Here is a 13201-nt window from a genome sequence, read left to right on the forward strand (position 1 = left end):
CTTATGTTCCATGCTACTTTATTGATGATACCTACATGTTTTATGCACATTATATGTCATATTTATGCATTTTCTGGAACTAACCTATTAACAAGATGCCGAAGAGCCAGTTGCTGTTTTCTGCTGTTTTTGGTTTCAGAAATCCTAGTAAGGAAATATTCTCGGAATTGGACGAAACTTTCGCCCAGGGTCCTATTTTTGCATGAAGCTTCCAGAAGACCGAAGAGATAACGAAGTGGGGCCACGAGGCAGCCAGAGGCTAGGGCGGCACGGCCCAGGCCCTGGCCGCGCCGGCCTGCCCCCTGGGCCCCTCGTGTGGCCCCCCGCGTTGACCTTCCGCCTACTTAAAGTCTCCGTCGCGAAACCCCCAGTACCGAGAGCCACGATACGGAAAACCTTCCAGAGACGCCGCCGCCGCGAATCCCATCTCGGGGGATTCAGGAGATCGCCTCCGGCACCCTGCCGGAGAGGGGATTCATCTCCCGGAGGACTCTACACCGCCATGGTCACCTCCGGAGTGATGAGTGAGTAGTTCACCCCTGGACCATGGGTCCATAGCAGTAGCTAGATGGTCGTCTTCTCCTTGTTGTGCTTCATTGTTGGATCTTGTGAGCTGCCTAACATGATCAAGATCATCTATATGTAATTCTATATGTTGTGTTTGTCGGGATCCGATGGATAGAGAGTACTATGATTATGGTGATTATCAATCTATTGTTTATGTGTTGTTTATGATCTTGCATGCTCTCCGTTATTAGTAGAGGCTCTGGCCAAGTTTGTACTCTTAACTCCAAGAGGGAGTATTTATGCTCGATAGTGGGTTCATGCCTCCATTAAATCTGGGACCGTGACAGAAAGTTCTAAGGTTGTGGATGTGCTGTTGCCACTAGGGATAAAACATTGATTCTATGTCTAAGGATGTAGTTGTTGATTACATTACGCACCATACTTAATGCAATTGTCTGTTGCTTAGCAACTTAATACTGAATGGGGTTCGGATGATAACCTGAAGGTGGACTTTTTAGGCATAGATGCAGTTGGATGGCGGTCTATGTACTTTGTCGTAATGCCCAATTAAATCTCACTATATTTATCATATCATGTATATGCATTGTTATGCCTTTCTCTATTTGTCAATTGCCCGACTGTAATTTGTTCACCCAACATGCTTTTATCTTATGGGAGAGACACCTCTAGTGAACTGTGGACCCCGGTCCTATTCTTTACATAGCATACAATCTACTGCAATTGTGTTTTACTGTTTTCTTTGCAAACATCTTCCACTCGATACGTTTAATCCTTTGTTACAGCAAGCCGGTGAGATTGACAACCTCACTGTTTCGTTGGGGCAAAGTACTTTGGTTTTGTTGTGCAGATTCCACGTTGGCGCAGGAATCCCTGGTGTTGCGCCGCATCACATTTCGCGACCATCAACCTTCAACGTGCTTCTTGGCTCCTACTGGTTCGATTAAACCTTGGTTTCATACTGAGGGAAACTTGCTTCTATACGCATCATACCTTCCACTTGGGGTTCCCAACGGACGTGTGCATTTACGCGTATCAAGCTAAATTTCTGGCGCCGTTGCCGGGGAGATCAAGACACGCTGCAAGGGGAGTCTCCACTTCTCAATCTCTTTACTTTGTTTTTGTCTTGCTTTATTTTATTTACCACTTTGTTTTCTGCACCTAAATCAAAACACAAAAAAATTTATTAGTTGCTAGTTTTACTTTATTTACTGTCTTGCTCTCTATATCAAAAACACAAAAAAATTAGTTACTTGTCTTTACTTTGTTTGCCTAGTTTACTTTTTGCTTATTTCATCATGCTTAATCCTAAGTTTACTTTGGAAGAGATACCGGTAGGACGAGGGTGTATCATTGGAAGAGATAATATAGAAGAATTTTTCACCCATGTTAGTATGGATGAAGATTTTGAAGATATACCATTATTAAAAACTGCTCCTACTTATGAAAGTGCTTCTGCCTGTTTGATACACATGTTAGAAACTAGATTTGTTAATCTCAATCCCATGATACAACATATGTTTCTTACACTTTCGGATATGGAGATGGGGGAAAAGAGAAATTTTGTTTTAAAAGTCCTTGTTAGAGAATTTGAGGATATAGTTAAAGAAGCTAGAAAAGTTTTTATTAAGCATAAGAGGCTTGGTTTCTTTCCTAATTTTAAACAAATACTTGAAAAGATGGATATGGATAGAATTAAGTATACTAATAATGTTAATGATGGTGGGGAGATCAAAGCACCAATACCATGTAAACTCCTAGCTATGAATGATGTACTAGAAAATAACTATGCTTGGCTTGTTCCTGAAAATTTGTTCGATGAGAGTAGCAAGCCCAAAACTAATGAAAAGGGAGACGCTAAAACTTATATATCAAATATATTATGCTTGGTTGAGAAAACTCCCAACACCCCTGGTAATGATGTTGATGCTTTATCTCTCGATAATACTTGATTTGCACTTTCTGCGCCTAGCTGAAAGGCGTTAAAGAAAAGCGCTTATGGGAGACAACCCATGTTTTTACCTACAGCAATTTTTTGTTTTGTTGAGTCTTGGAAGTTGTTTACTACTGTAGCAACCTCTCCTTATCATGTTTTTGTGCCAAGTAAAGTTTCTATGTCAAAGTTGATGTTATATTTGGGATCGCTGCGCAGAAACAGCATTGCTGTCTGTCACGAATCTGGGCACAGTTCTCTGTAGAAAATTCGAAAAAATCTGCCAATTTACGAGCGTGATCCTCAGATATGTACGCAACTTTCATTAGTTTTGAGTTTTTCCATTTGAGCAAGTCTGGTGCCAGCTTTAAATTCGTCTTTACGGACTGTTCTGTTTTTGACAGATTCTGCCTTTTATTTCGCATTGCCTCTTTTGCTATGTTGGATTTATTTCTTTGATCCATTAATGTCCAGTAGCTTTATGCAATGTCCAGAAGTGTAAAGAATGATTGTGCCACCTCTGAACATGTGAATTATTAATTGTGCACTAACCCTCTAATGAGTTTGCTTGAAGTTTGGTGTGAAGGAAGTTTTCAAGGGTCAAGAGAGGAGTATGATATACTATGATCAAGAGGAGTGAAAGCTCTAAGCTTGGGGATGCCCCCGTGGTTCACCCCTGCATATTTTAAGAAGACTCAAGCGTCTAAGCTTGGGGATGCCCAAGGCATCCCCTTCTTCATCGACAACATCATCAGGTTCCTCCCCTGAAACTATATTTTTATTCAATCACATCTTATGTTCTTTACTTGGAGCGTCGGTTTGTTTTTGTTTTTGTTTTGTTTGAATAAAATGGATCCTAGCATTCACTTTGTGGGAGAGAGACACGCTCCGCTGTTGCATATGGACACATGTGTCCTTAGGCTTTACTCATAATGTTCAAGGCGAAGTTTCTTCTTCGTTAAATTGTTATATGGTTGGAATTGGAAAATGCTACATGTAGTAATTCTAAAATGTCTTGGATAATGTGATACTTGGCAATTGTTGTGCTCATGTTTAAGCTCTTGCATCATATGCTTTGCACCCATTAATGAAGAAATACATAGAGCTTGCTAAAATTTGATTTGCATATTTGGTCTCTCTAAGGTCTAGATAATATCTAGTATTGAGTTTTGAACAACAAGGAAGACGGTGTAGAGTCTTATAATGTTTACAATATGTCTTTTATGTGAGTTTTGCTGCACCTGTTCATCCTTGAGTTTGCTTCAAATAACCTTGCTAGCCTAAACCTTGTATCGAGAGGGAATACTTCTCATGCATCCAAAATCCTTGAGCCAACTACTATGCCATTTGTGTCCACCATACCTACCTACTACATGGTATTTCTCCGCCATTCCAAAGTAAATTGCTTGAGTGCTACCTTTAAAATTCCATCATTCATCTTTGCAATATATAGCTCATGGGACAAAATAGCCTTAAAAACTATCGTAGTATTGAATATGTACTTATGCACTTTATCTTTTATTAAGTTGCTTGTTGTGCAATAACCATGCTTCTGGGGAACGCCATCAACTATTGTTAAATATCATGTGAGTTGCTATGCATGTCCGTCTTGTCTGAAGGATCTATCATTTTAGTGGTTGGAGCATGCAAAATTGTTAGAGAAGAACATTGGGCCGCTAACTAAAGCCATGAATCATGGTGGAAGTTTCAGTTTGGACATATATCCTCAATCTCATATGAGAATAATAATCATTGCTACATGCTTATGCATTTAAGAGGAGTCCATTATCTGTTGTCCATGTTGTCCCGGTATGGATGTCTAAGTTGAGAATAATCAAAAGCGAGAAATCCAAAATGCGAGCTTTCTCCTTAGACCTTTGTACAGGCGGCATGGAGGTACCCCTTTGTGACACTTGGTTGAAACATGGCATGCAAAGATCCGGTAGTCCAAGCTAAGTAGGACGAGGTGCGGACACTATTAGTATACTATGCATGAGGCTTGCAACTTGTAAGATATAATTTTCATAACTCATATGCTTTATTACTACCGTTGACAAAATTGTTTCATGTTTTCAAAATAAAAGCTCTAGCACAAATACAGCAATCAATGCTTTCCTCTTTGAAGGACCTTTCTTTTACTTTTAATGTTGAGTCAGTTTACCTATCTTCTTCCACCTTAAGAAGCAAACACTTGTGTGAACTGTGCATTGATTCCTACATACTTGCATATTGCACTTGTTATATTACTTTATGTTGACAATATCCATGAGATATACATGTTATAAGTTGAAAGCAACCGCTGAAACTTAATCTTCCTTTGTGTTGCTTCAACACCTTTACTTTGATTTATTGCTTTATGAGTTAACTCTTATGCAAGACTTATTGATGCTTGTCTTGAAGTACTATTCATGAAAAGTCTTTGCTATATGATTCAGTTGTTTACTCATGTCATTACCTTTGTTTTGATCGCTGCATTCATTACATATGTTCACAAATAGTATGATCAAGATTATGATAGCATGTCACTTCAGAAATTATCTTTGTTATCGTTTTACCTGCTCGGGACGAGCAGAACTAAGCTTGGGGATGCTGATACGTCTCCAACGTATCGATAATTTCTTATGTTCCATGCTACTTTATTGATGATACCTACATGTTTTATGCACATTATATGTCATATTTATGCATTTTCTGGAACTAACCTATTAACAAGATGCCGAAGAGCCAGTTGCTGTTTTCTGCTGTTTTTGGTTTCAGAAATCCTAGTAAGGAAATATTCTCGGAATTGGACGAAACTTTCGCCCAGGGTCCTATTTTTGCACGAAGCTTCCAGAAGACCGAAGAGATAACGAAGTGGGGCCACGAGGCAGCCAGAGGCTAGGGCGGCGCGGCCCAGGCCCTGGCCGCGCCGGCCTGCCCCCTGGGCCCCTCGTGTGGCCCCCCGCGTTGACCTTCCGCCTACTTAAAGTCTCCGTCGCGAAACCCCCAGTACCGAGAGCCACGATACGGAAAACCTTCCAGAGACGCCGCCGCCGCGAATCCCATCTCGGGGGATTCAGGAGATCGCCTCCGGCACCCTGCCGGAGAGGGGATTCATCTCCCGGAGGACTCTACACCGCCATGGTCGCCTCCGGAGTGATGAGTGAGTAGTTCACCCCTGGACCATGGGTCCATAGCAGTAGCTAGATGGTCGTCTTCTCCTTGTTGTGCTTCATTGTTGGATCTTGTGAGCTGCCTAACATGATCAAGATCATCTATATGTAATTCTATATGTTGTGTTTGTCGGGATCCGATGGATAGAGAGTACTATGATTATGGTGATTATCAATCTATTGTTTATGTGTTGTTTATGATCTTGCATGCTCTCCGTTATTAGTAGAGGCTCTGGCCAAGTTTGTACTCTTAACTCCAAGAGGGAGTATTTATGCTCGATAGTGGGTTCATGCCTCCATTAAATCTGGGACAGTGACAGAAAGTTCTAAGGTTGTGGATGTGTTGTTGCCACTAGGGATAAAACATTGATTCTATGTCTAAGGATGTAGTTGTTGATTACATTACGCACCATACTTAATGCAATTGTCTGTTGCTTAGCAACTTAATACTGAATGGGGTTCGGATGATAACCTGAAGGTGGACTTTTTAGGCATAGATGCAGTTGGATGGCGGTCTATGTACTTTGTCGTAATGCCCAATTAAATCTCACTATATTTATCATATCATGTATATGCATTGTTATGCCTTTCTCTATTTGTCAATTGCCCGACTGTAATTTGTTCACCCAACATGCTTTTATCTTATGGGAGAGACACCTCTAGTGAACTGTGGACCCCGGTCCTATTCTTTACATAGCATACAATCTACTGCAATTGTGTTTTACTGTTTTCTTTGCAAACATCTTCCACTCGATACGTTTAATCCTTTGTTACAGCAAGCCGGTGAGATTGACAACCTCACTGTTTCGTTGGGGCAAAGTACTTTGGTTTTGTTGTGCAGATTCCACGTTGGCGCAAGAATCCCTGGTGTTGCGCCGCATCACATTTCGCGACCATCAACCTTCAACGTGCTTCTTGGCTCCTACTGGTTCGATTAAACCTTGGTTTCATACTGAGGGAAACTTGCTTCTATACGCATCATACCTTCCACTTGGGGTTCCCAACGGACGTGTGCATTTACGCGTATCACCCACCTTGTCCCCGCTTGCCACCGTTGTTGTCACCAAGCCCCACACACATCACCGTCTTTGACAACCTCTATGTTGCTCCTTTTCCATGGCAACACCTTCATCATTGGTGACATCGCAATACCGCGGAGAGCAGTTATCCACATCTCAGTCCAACACTTTCTATAGGACCCTCCGATGCAAGATGACACACTCAGCAGGTGTCCGCCTACAAATGAACAATGACTAGACATCCCTCATCTACATGACTGATGATCCACTTGTTTGGGTCTAGTGTGTCACGCAACTAGTGGGGCATGACCTCTCCGACATCATTTATATCACCTTGCTACGAGGTGCGACGAGGTGGTTAGGGAGGCCATGCTAATCCACTCCTTCTCCATCGACTATGACTAGCACACTTAGGGGGCGGAAACTTGCTCACGCTCACCCTCCCGTTTCGTCTCTAGCTGATTTCAAAGGAACACCGCATCCGGGTGCTCTAAGACTTCAAGTACTTGACCAAGAAAACACGCTGGCCATGTGTGTCGCCTATGTAAACATACCTACTAACATTTTTTTGCGAATATGTTACTACCCATTGTTCTAATGGAGGCACGTCACGATGCTTCTTGTGACGTGACAGTGACATGTGCGTAATGCACATTTAGCAACAACATAAATGAATAAAATCGCCCATTGTTCCATAACATCCGCAAGACCAAAAGTCACTTTTAGATTCCATACTCTAAGAGGAAACTTGCCAATATTAGGGTTCGGTCGCTCCTTCCGTTGGTTCGGTGAGATCCCTTCTTTCCCTTCTTAAATACCCACCTATTGTGTCCTTGAGACTTAGGTTTTGTTTAGCTAAAAAAAGCACATTGTGCTTAAATGTCAACTAATTAACATGCCCAAGGATAGCCCGTGAACCAAGTCTGAACTCCCAACTTACATTGTAGATTGCAAATCATAGTTCTTGCTTTTTTTTTGATGGCTCAGGGGTATTATACCTACATGGTCAGGTTTGATCACTCCCAAACATGAACACTAACATCTAGGAGTTGGTTTAGCATTTTAAAAGGAGAAACATCGTGGCAGTTGTAGCCCGATCATCGAAGTTATCGACACCCAAACCGGTATCATTTTTTCTCGGTGAAAGCTCACAGAACCCCTAGTATTGTCATGTACTCCTAAATAAGAACTCTGCTCTTGTTTGTTTGTGTGTTCGGGGAAAGAGGACGCTGTTCAACACATACTTAGAGAGGATGGTGAGTGGTAAAAAGGTGGGAGTGTGGATGGTTATCCTTTTGTTGTGACGCGTCACCTGTTTTTAAACATGAATATAACAAATATAAAATGCAAAATTTTGGATTAGGCATCCTTGTAAAACGGTTTTAGGTACATATTGATATTCTTTAGTGAAAATCGAGTAATTTTGATAGTGGGTCAGGTTTCCACGCAGTGGAACTTGTGTCAGTGTGTTCGAACTAGACATAAATTATACCAATAACACGTTGCAAGGATTTCCAAGCAATTAAGAAGATGCAGCTATCACTGTCGAGGGAGCTCCTCGGTAATGCCCACCATGAGGGGCTTAAGGTTCACGAAATCCTGCAGGTTAACACTAGACATCAGATACCAAACGAATAGGGAGCGAGATTTACCCATGTTCGAGGCCCTCAATGAGGTAAAACCCTTACTCATGCTTGTATGATCTTGATTTATCAAATAAAATAGGTTACAATGGGGCAGCCGATAGACTGCTATGGTGAACTCGCTGAGAGGCAAGGTTTCTAGGGTTGGTGTATGCTAGATTGTGTTGGTTGCGTAAGTGTATCGTTCGACAGGCCCCCTCCTAGCCTATATATAGGAGGCCAGGTCACGAGAGTCCTGTCCCAACTCGACTAGGTTACATCAAGATCTAACCTATCTTTTCCTTTATCGATGCCGCCTTCCCTTGTTCGTCAAGAATCCGTCTTCTTGTAAGTCTTTGAAAGAGCAAGATCTATACCTCGTGTTTTGTGTGTTTGATAACAACACTTGAATGAATTTCACCGTGTGCATAGTTTGTCTTTGATAGATTTGCAGGTGCACGGTGCCCTCGCTGAACGCATCAGGATCGGAAGACTCAAGCGTAGCTTATAGGTTTTATGGTTTTGTGTGTGTGTCGCGAGGTGACATGGTTGGAGAGGGAAAGAGCAAAAAGTTGAATCTGCCTGACCGGTACTACCGGTACCAAGAGCGGTAGTACGGCTACCCTATTGGTACCGGTCAGTGGTACCCACTCTAGACTTGCACAACGAAATTGCCCACAGTACATGTTACGGTACCTCGACGGTACCTCCACCAGAAGTACCGCTCTCGATCGGTAGTTCCGTCAATGTACCGCTTTGGTACCGTAACTATGAGATACAACACTACCGCCCTCGTACCGCTCTGGTACCGGGTGGAGTCCGGGGCTCGCAGAGGCCCTGCCGGTACCTCAGCGGTACCGGCAGCGGTACTACCGCTTCGAGCCCACGTGGCAGATCTGTGGGCAGAATTCGAATCCAGAGCGGTACTACCGCTTGCCCAAGCGGTAGTACCGGTCGTGCGGAATCAGCACATAACGGTTGGATTTGGGGGGCCTATAAAAGGGTCCCTTCTTCCCCAGCTCGATTTTATCTCTTCTCTCTCTCTTCTCCATTGTTGCTGAGCTCAAACCTTGAGGATCTCCCTACCTACCCAATCAATCTTGCCCAAACTTTGAGGAGTGGTGGAGGAGACCCTGATCTATACTTCTACCAAGAGAGATTTCACCAATATCATCTAGTCCTTAGTGGATCTTGGAGTTAGGGTTCCTATGGTGGGATCTTGAAGGAAGTGCTCCTATGGAGGCTAGCTTGGAGTTGTGCTAGCCCCATAGGGTGTTGGGAGCCTCCGGTGTTTGTGGAGCTCGCCCCAACCTTGTGAAGAAACCGCCACCTCGACAGGCTACTTAGTGGAGAAGGGGAAGCTCCTTCGTGGTGCTTTCTCGAGGAACAAGGTGAGGCCTTCGTGGCCGCCTAGCCTTCGTGGTTACCACCTCCTCAACGCAGACGTACTCCCTTTTGTGGGAGGAACTGCGGGAAACAAATCTCGCCTCGTCTCCGCTACCCCGGTTGTTTCACTCCCTCTCTTTACTACCTTGTTTGGTTCCTTTACGCGTTGCATTGCTAGGATCATACTAGGAACACCCCTATCACCAAAGTCACCATCTTTACTTCCGCATCGCGCTAAAATTGAAAAAGCTATAAAACTTGTTTAGCGACCATTCACCCCCCTCTTGTTCGGTACGATCCATTTAGTCTTATTAGTTGTAATCGACGTATGGGACCATCTTGGATCATGACAATCCTCATGGTCCCCTTGTTGGGCCAAAGGAGGTAGAGCAATATCGGGTACCTGAAGGGTAATATCCACATCAATCAATGAGCCCGAACTAAATTAAAAGCTTCAAACCTCGTCCTCGACGACGTGCTCGGGAGCCATGTGAACGGCGATCGTTGATGGAGACTTGTCCTTGTGATTCGAGTGGAGCCGTGCCTGTGCCCGTCGCTTGCCCGGCCTCCTCTATCCACCACTCCCAGTTTCCCATCCGAGTGGAGCCGCGCCCGTGCCCGTCGTGTGCCCGGCCTCCTCGCAAAAGCACTTCCTTGCAAGGTCAGCTTGTGATATCCATCCTCGCCCACCGATCTGTCAACCGCGATCGTTTCCGCTTAGACCAACTCGTTGAGCGTCCACGTCAGGCCGCCGAACCACATCACACGCTTTGCTTGGTCTCCGATGATAGCTGCGAGTGGGAATCGTCTACTGCCAACAAAGTAAATGAGAAGGGTGTGTTAGAAGGAACTGCCAACCCAAACAAATGGAATAGACCCGATATTTTCTAGTGGACACACCACCCGCAAGGAACATTGGTAGAGAGACATGCGAAGCGGCTCACAAGACCTAGAAACAACATGAACTCTCCAAACAAACCGATTTGCTGCCTGATACGTCTCCGACGTATCGATAATTTCTTATGTTCCATGCTACATTATTGATGATATCTACATGTTTTATACGCATTATATGTCGTATTTACGCATTTTCTGGAACTAACCTATTAACAAGATGCCGAAGAGCCAGTTGCTGTTTTCTGCTGTTTTTGGTTTCAGAAATCCTAGTAAGGAAATATTCTCGGAATTGGACGAAATCAACGCCCAGGGTCCTATTTTTGCACGAAGCTTCCAGAAGTGTGAAGAGGGAAGGAAGTGGGGCCACGAGGCGCCGCCACAACAGGGCGGCGCGGCCCAGCCCTTGGCCGCGCGGCCCTGGCGTGTGGGGCCCTCGTGTGGCCCCCCGCGTCGCCCTTTCGCCTACTTAAAGCCTCCGTCGCGAAACCCCCAGTACCGAGAGCCACGATACGGAAAACCTTCCAGAGACGCCACCGCCGCGAATCCCATCTCGGGGGATTCAGGAGATCGCCTCCGGCACCCTGCCGGAGAGGGGAATCATCTCCCGGAGGACTTTTCATCGCCATGATCGCCTCCGGAGTGATGAGTGAGTAGTTCATCCCTGGACTATGGGTCCATAGAAGTAGCTAGATGGTCGTCTTCTCCTAATTGTGCTTCATTGTTGGATCTTGTGAGTTGCCTAACATGATCAAGATCATCTATCTGTAATACTATATGTTGTGTTTGTCGGGATCCGATGGATAGAGAATACTATGTTATGGTGATTATCAATCTATTACCCATGTGTTGTTTATGATCTTGCATGCTCTCCGTTATTAGTAGAGGCTCTGGCCAAGTTTTTGCTCTTAACTCCAAGAGGGAGTATTTATGCTCGATAGTGGGTTCATGCCTCCATTGATACCTGGGACAAGGATGTAAAGTTCTAAGGTTGTGGATGTGCTGTTGCCACTAGGGATAAAACATTGATGCTATGTCTAAGGATGTAGTTGTTGATTACATTACGCACCATACTTAATGCAATTGTCTGTTGCTTGCAACTTAATACTGGAAGGGGTTCGGATGATAACCTGAAGGTGGACTTTTTTGGCATAGATGCAGTTGGATGGCGGTCTATGTACTTTGTCGTAATGCCCAATTGAATCTCACTATATTTATCATATCATGTATATGCATTGTTATGCCCTTTTCTATTTGTCAATTGCCCTACTGTAATTTGTTCACCCAACATGCTTTAATCTTATGGGAGAGACACCTCTAGTGAACTGTGGACCCCGGTCCTATTCTTTACATAGCATACAATCTACTGCAATACTTGTTTTACTATTTTCTTCGCAAACAATCATCTTCCACACAATACGGTTAATCCTTTGTTACAGCAAGCCGGTGAGATTGACAACCTCACTGTTTCGTTGGGGCAAAGTACTTTGGTTGTGTTGTGCAGGTTCCACGTTGGCGCCGGAATCCCTGGTGTTGCGCCGCATCACATTTCGCCACCATCAACCTTCAACGTGCTTCTTGGCTCCTCCTGGTTCGATTAAACCTTGGTTTCTTTCTGAGGGAAAACTTGCTACTGTGCGCATCATACCTTCCTCTTGGGGTTCCCAACGAACGTGTGAGTTACATGCCATCAAGCTCTTTTTCTGGCGCCGTTGCCGGGGAGATCAAGACACGCTGCAAGGGGAGTCTCCACTTCTCAATCTCTTTGCTTTGTTTTTGTCTTGCTTTATTTTATTTACTACTTTGTTTGCTGCACCTAAACAAAACACAAAAAAATTAGTTGCTAGTTTTACCTTATTTATTGTCTTGCTCTCTATATCAAAAACACAAAAAAATTAGTTACTCGTCTTTACTTTGTTTGCCTAGTTTACTTTTTGCTTATTGCATCATGTTTCCTCCTAAGTACACTCTAAAAGACATACCGGTAGGCCGAGGGTCTATAATTGGAAGAGATAATATAGAAGAATTTTTCACTCATGTTTGCACCGCTGAAGATTTTGAAGATAGACACTTGGTAGAACTTGCTCCTACTTATGAAATTGCTGTTGCTTCTTTAGTACACATGCTGGAAACTAAATTTGTTAATCTCAATCCCATAATCCAACACATGTTTCTCACACTTGGTGATATGGAGGAAGGAGAGAAGAAAGACTTTGTTTTAGAAACCCTTCTTAAAGAATTTGGTGGTGTAGCAAGAGAGGCTAGAAAAGTCTTTGCTAAATATAAAATGCTTGGTTCTTACACCAATTTTGTTAGTCTCCTTGAAAAGATGGACATGGAGAGAGTAAAGTACACTAATGATATTAATGATGGTGGGGAGGTTAAGACAACAATACCTTGTAAACTCCTAGGAATGCATGAAGCTCTAGAAAATAACTATGGTTGGCTTGTTCCCGAAAATTTGTTTGATGAGAATAGCAAGCCTAAGAATAATGAAAAAGGAGCCTCTGAAACTTACATAGACGAGATAACATGCATTGTTGAGAAAACTCCCAACACCCCTGGTAATGATGTTGATGCTTCTACTCTTGATGTTACTTGATTTGCACTTTCTGCGCCTAGCTGAAAGGCGTTAAAGAAAAGCGCTTATGGGAGACAACCCATGTTTTT

Source organism: Lolium perenne, chromosome 5 (assembly GCF_019359855.2).
Source record: "Lolium perenne isolate Kyuss_39 chromosome 5, Kyuss_2.0, whole genome shotgun sequence".
In the NCBI taxonomy this organism is placed as follows: domain Eukaryota; kingdom Viridiplantae; phylum Streptophyta; class Magnoliopsida; order Poales; family Poaceae; genus Lolium; species Lolium perenne.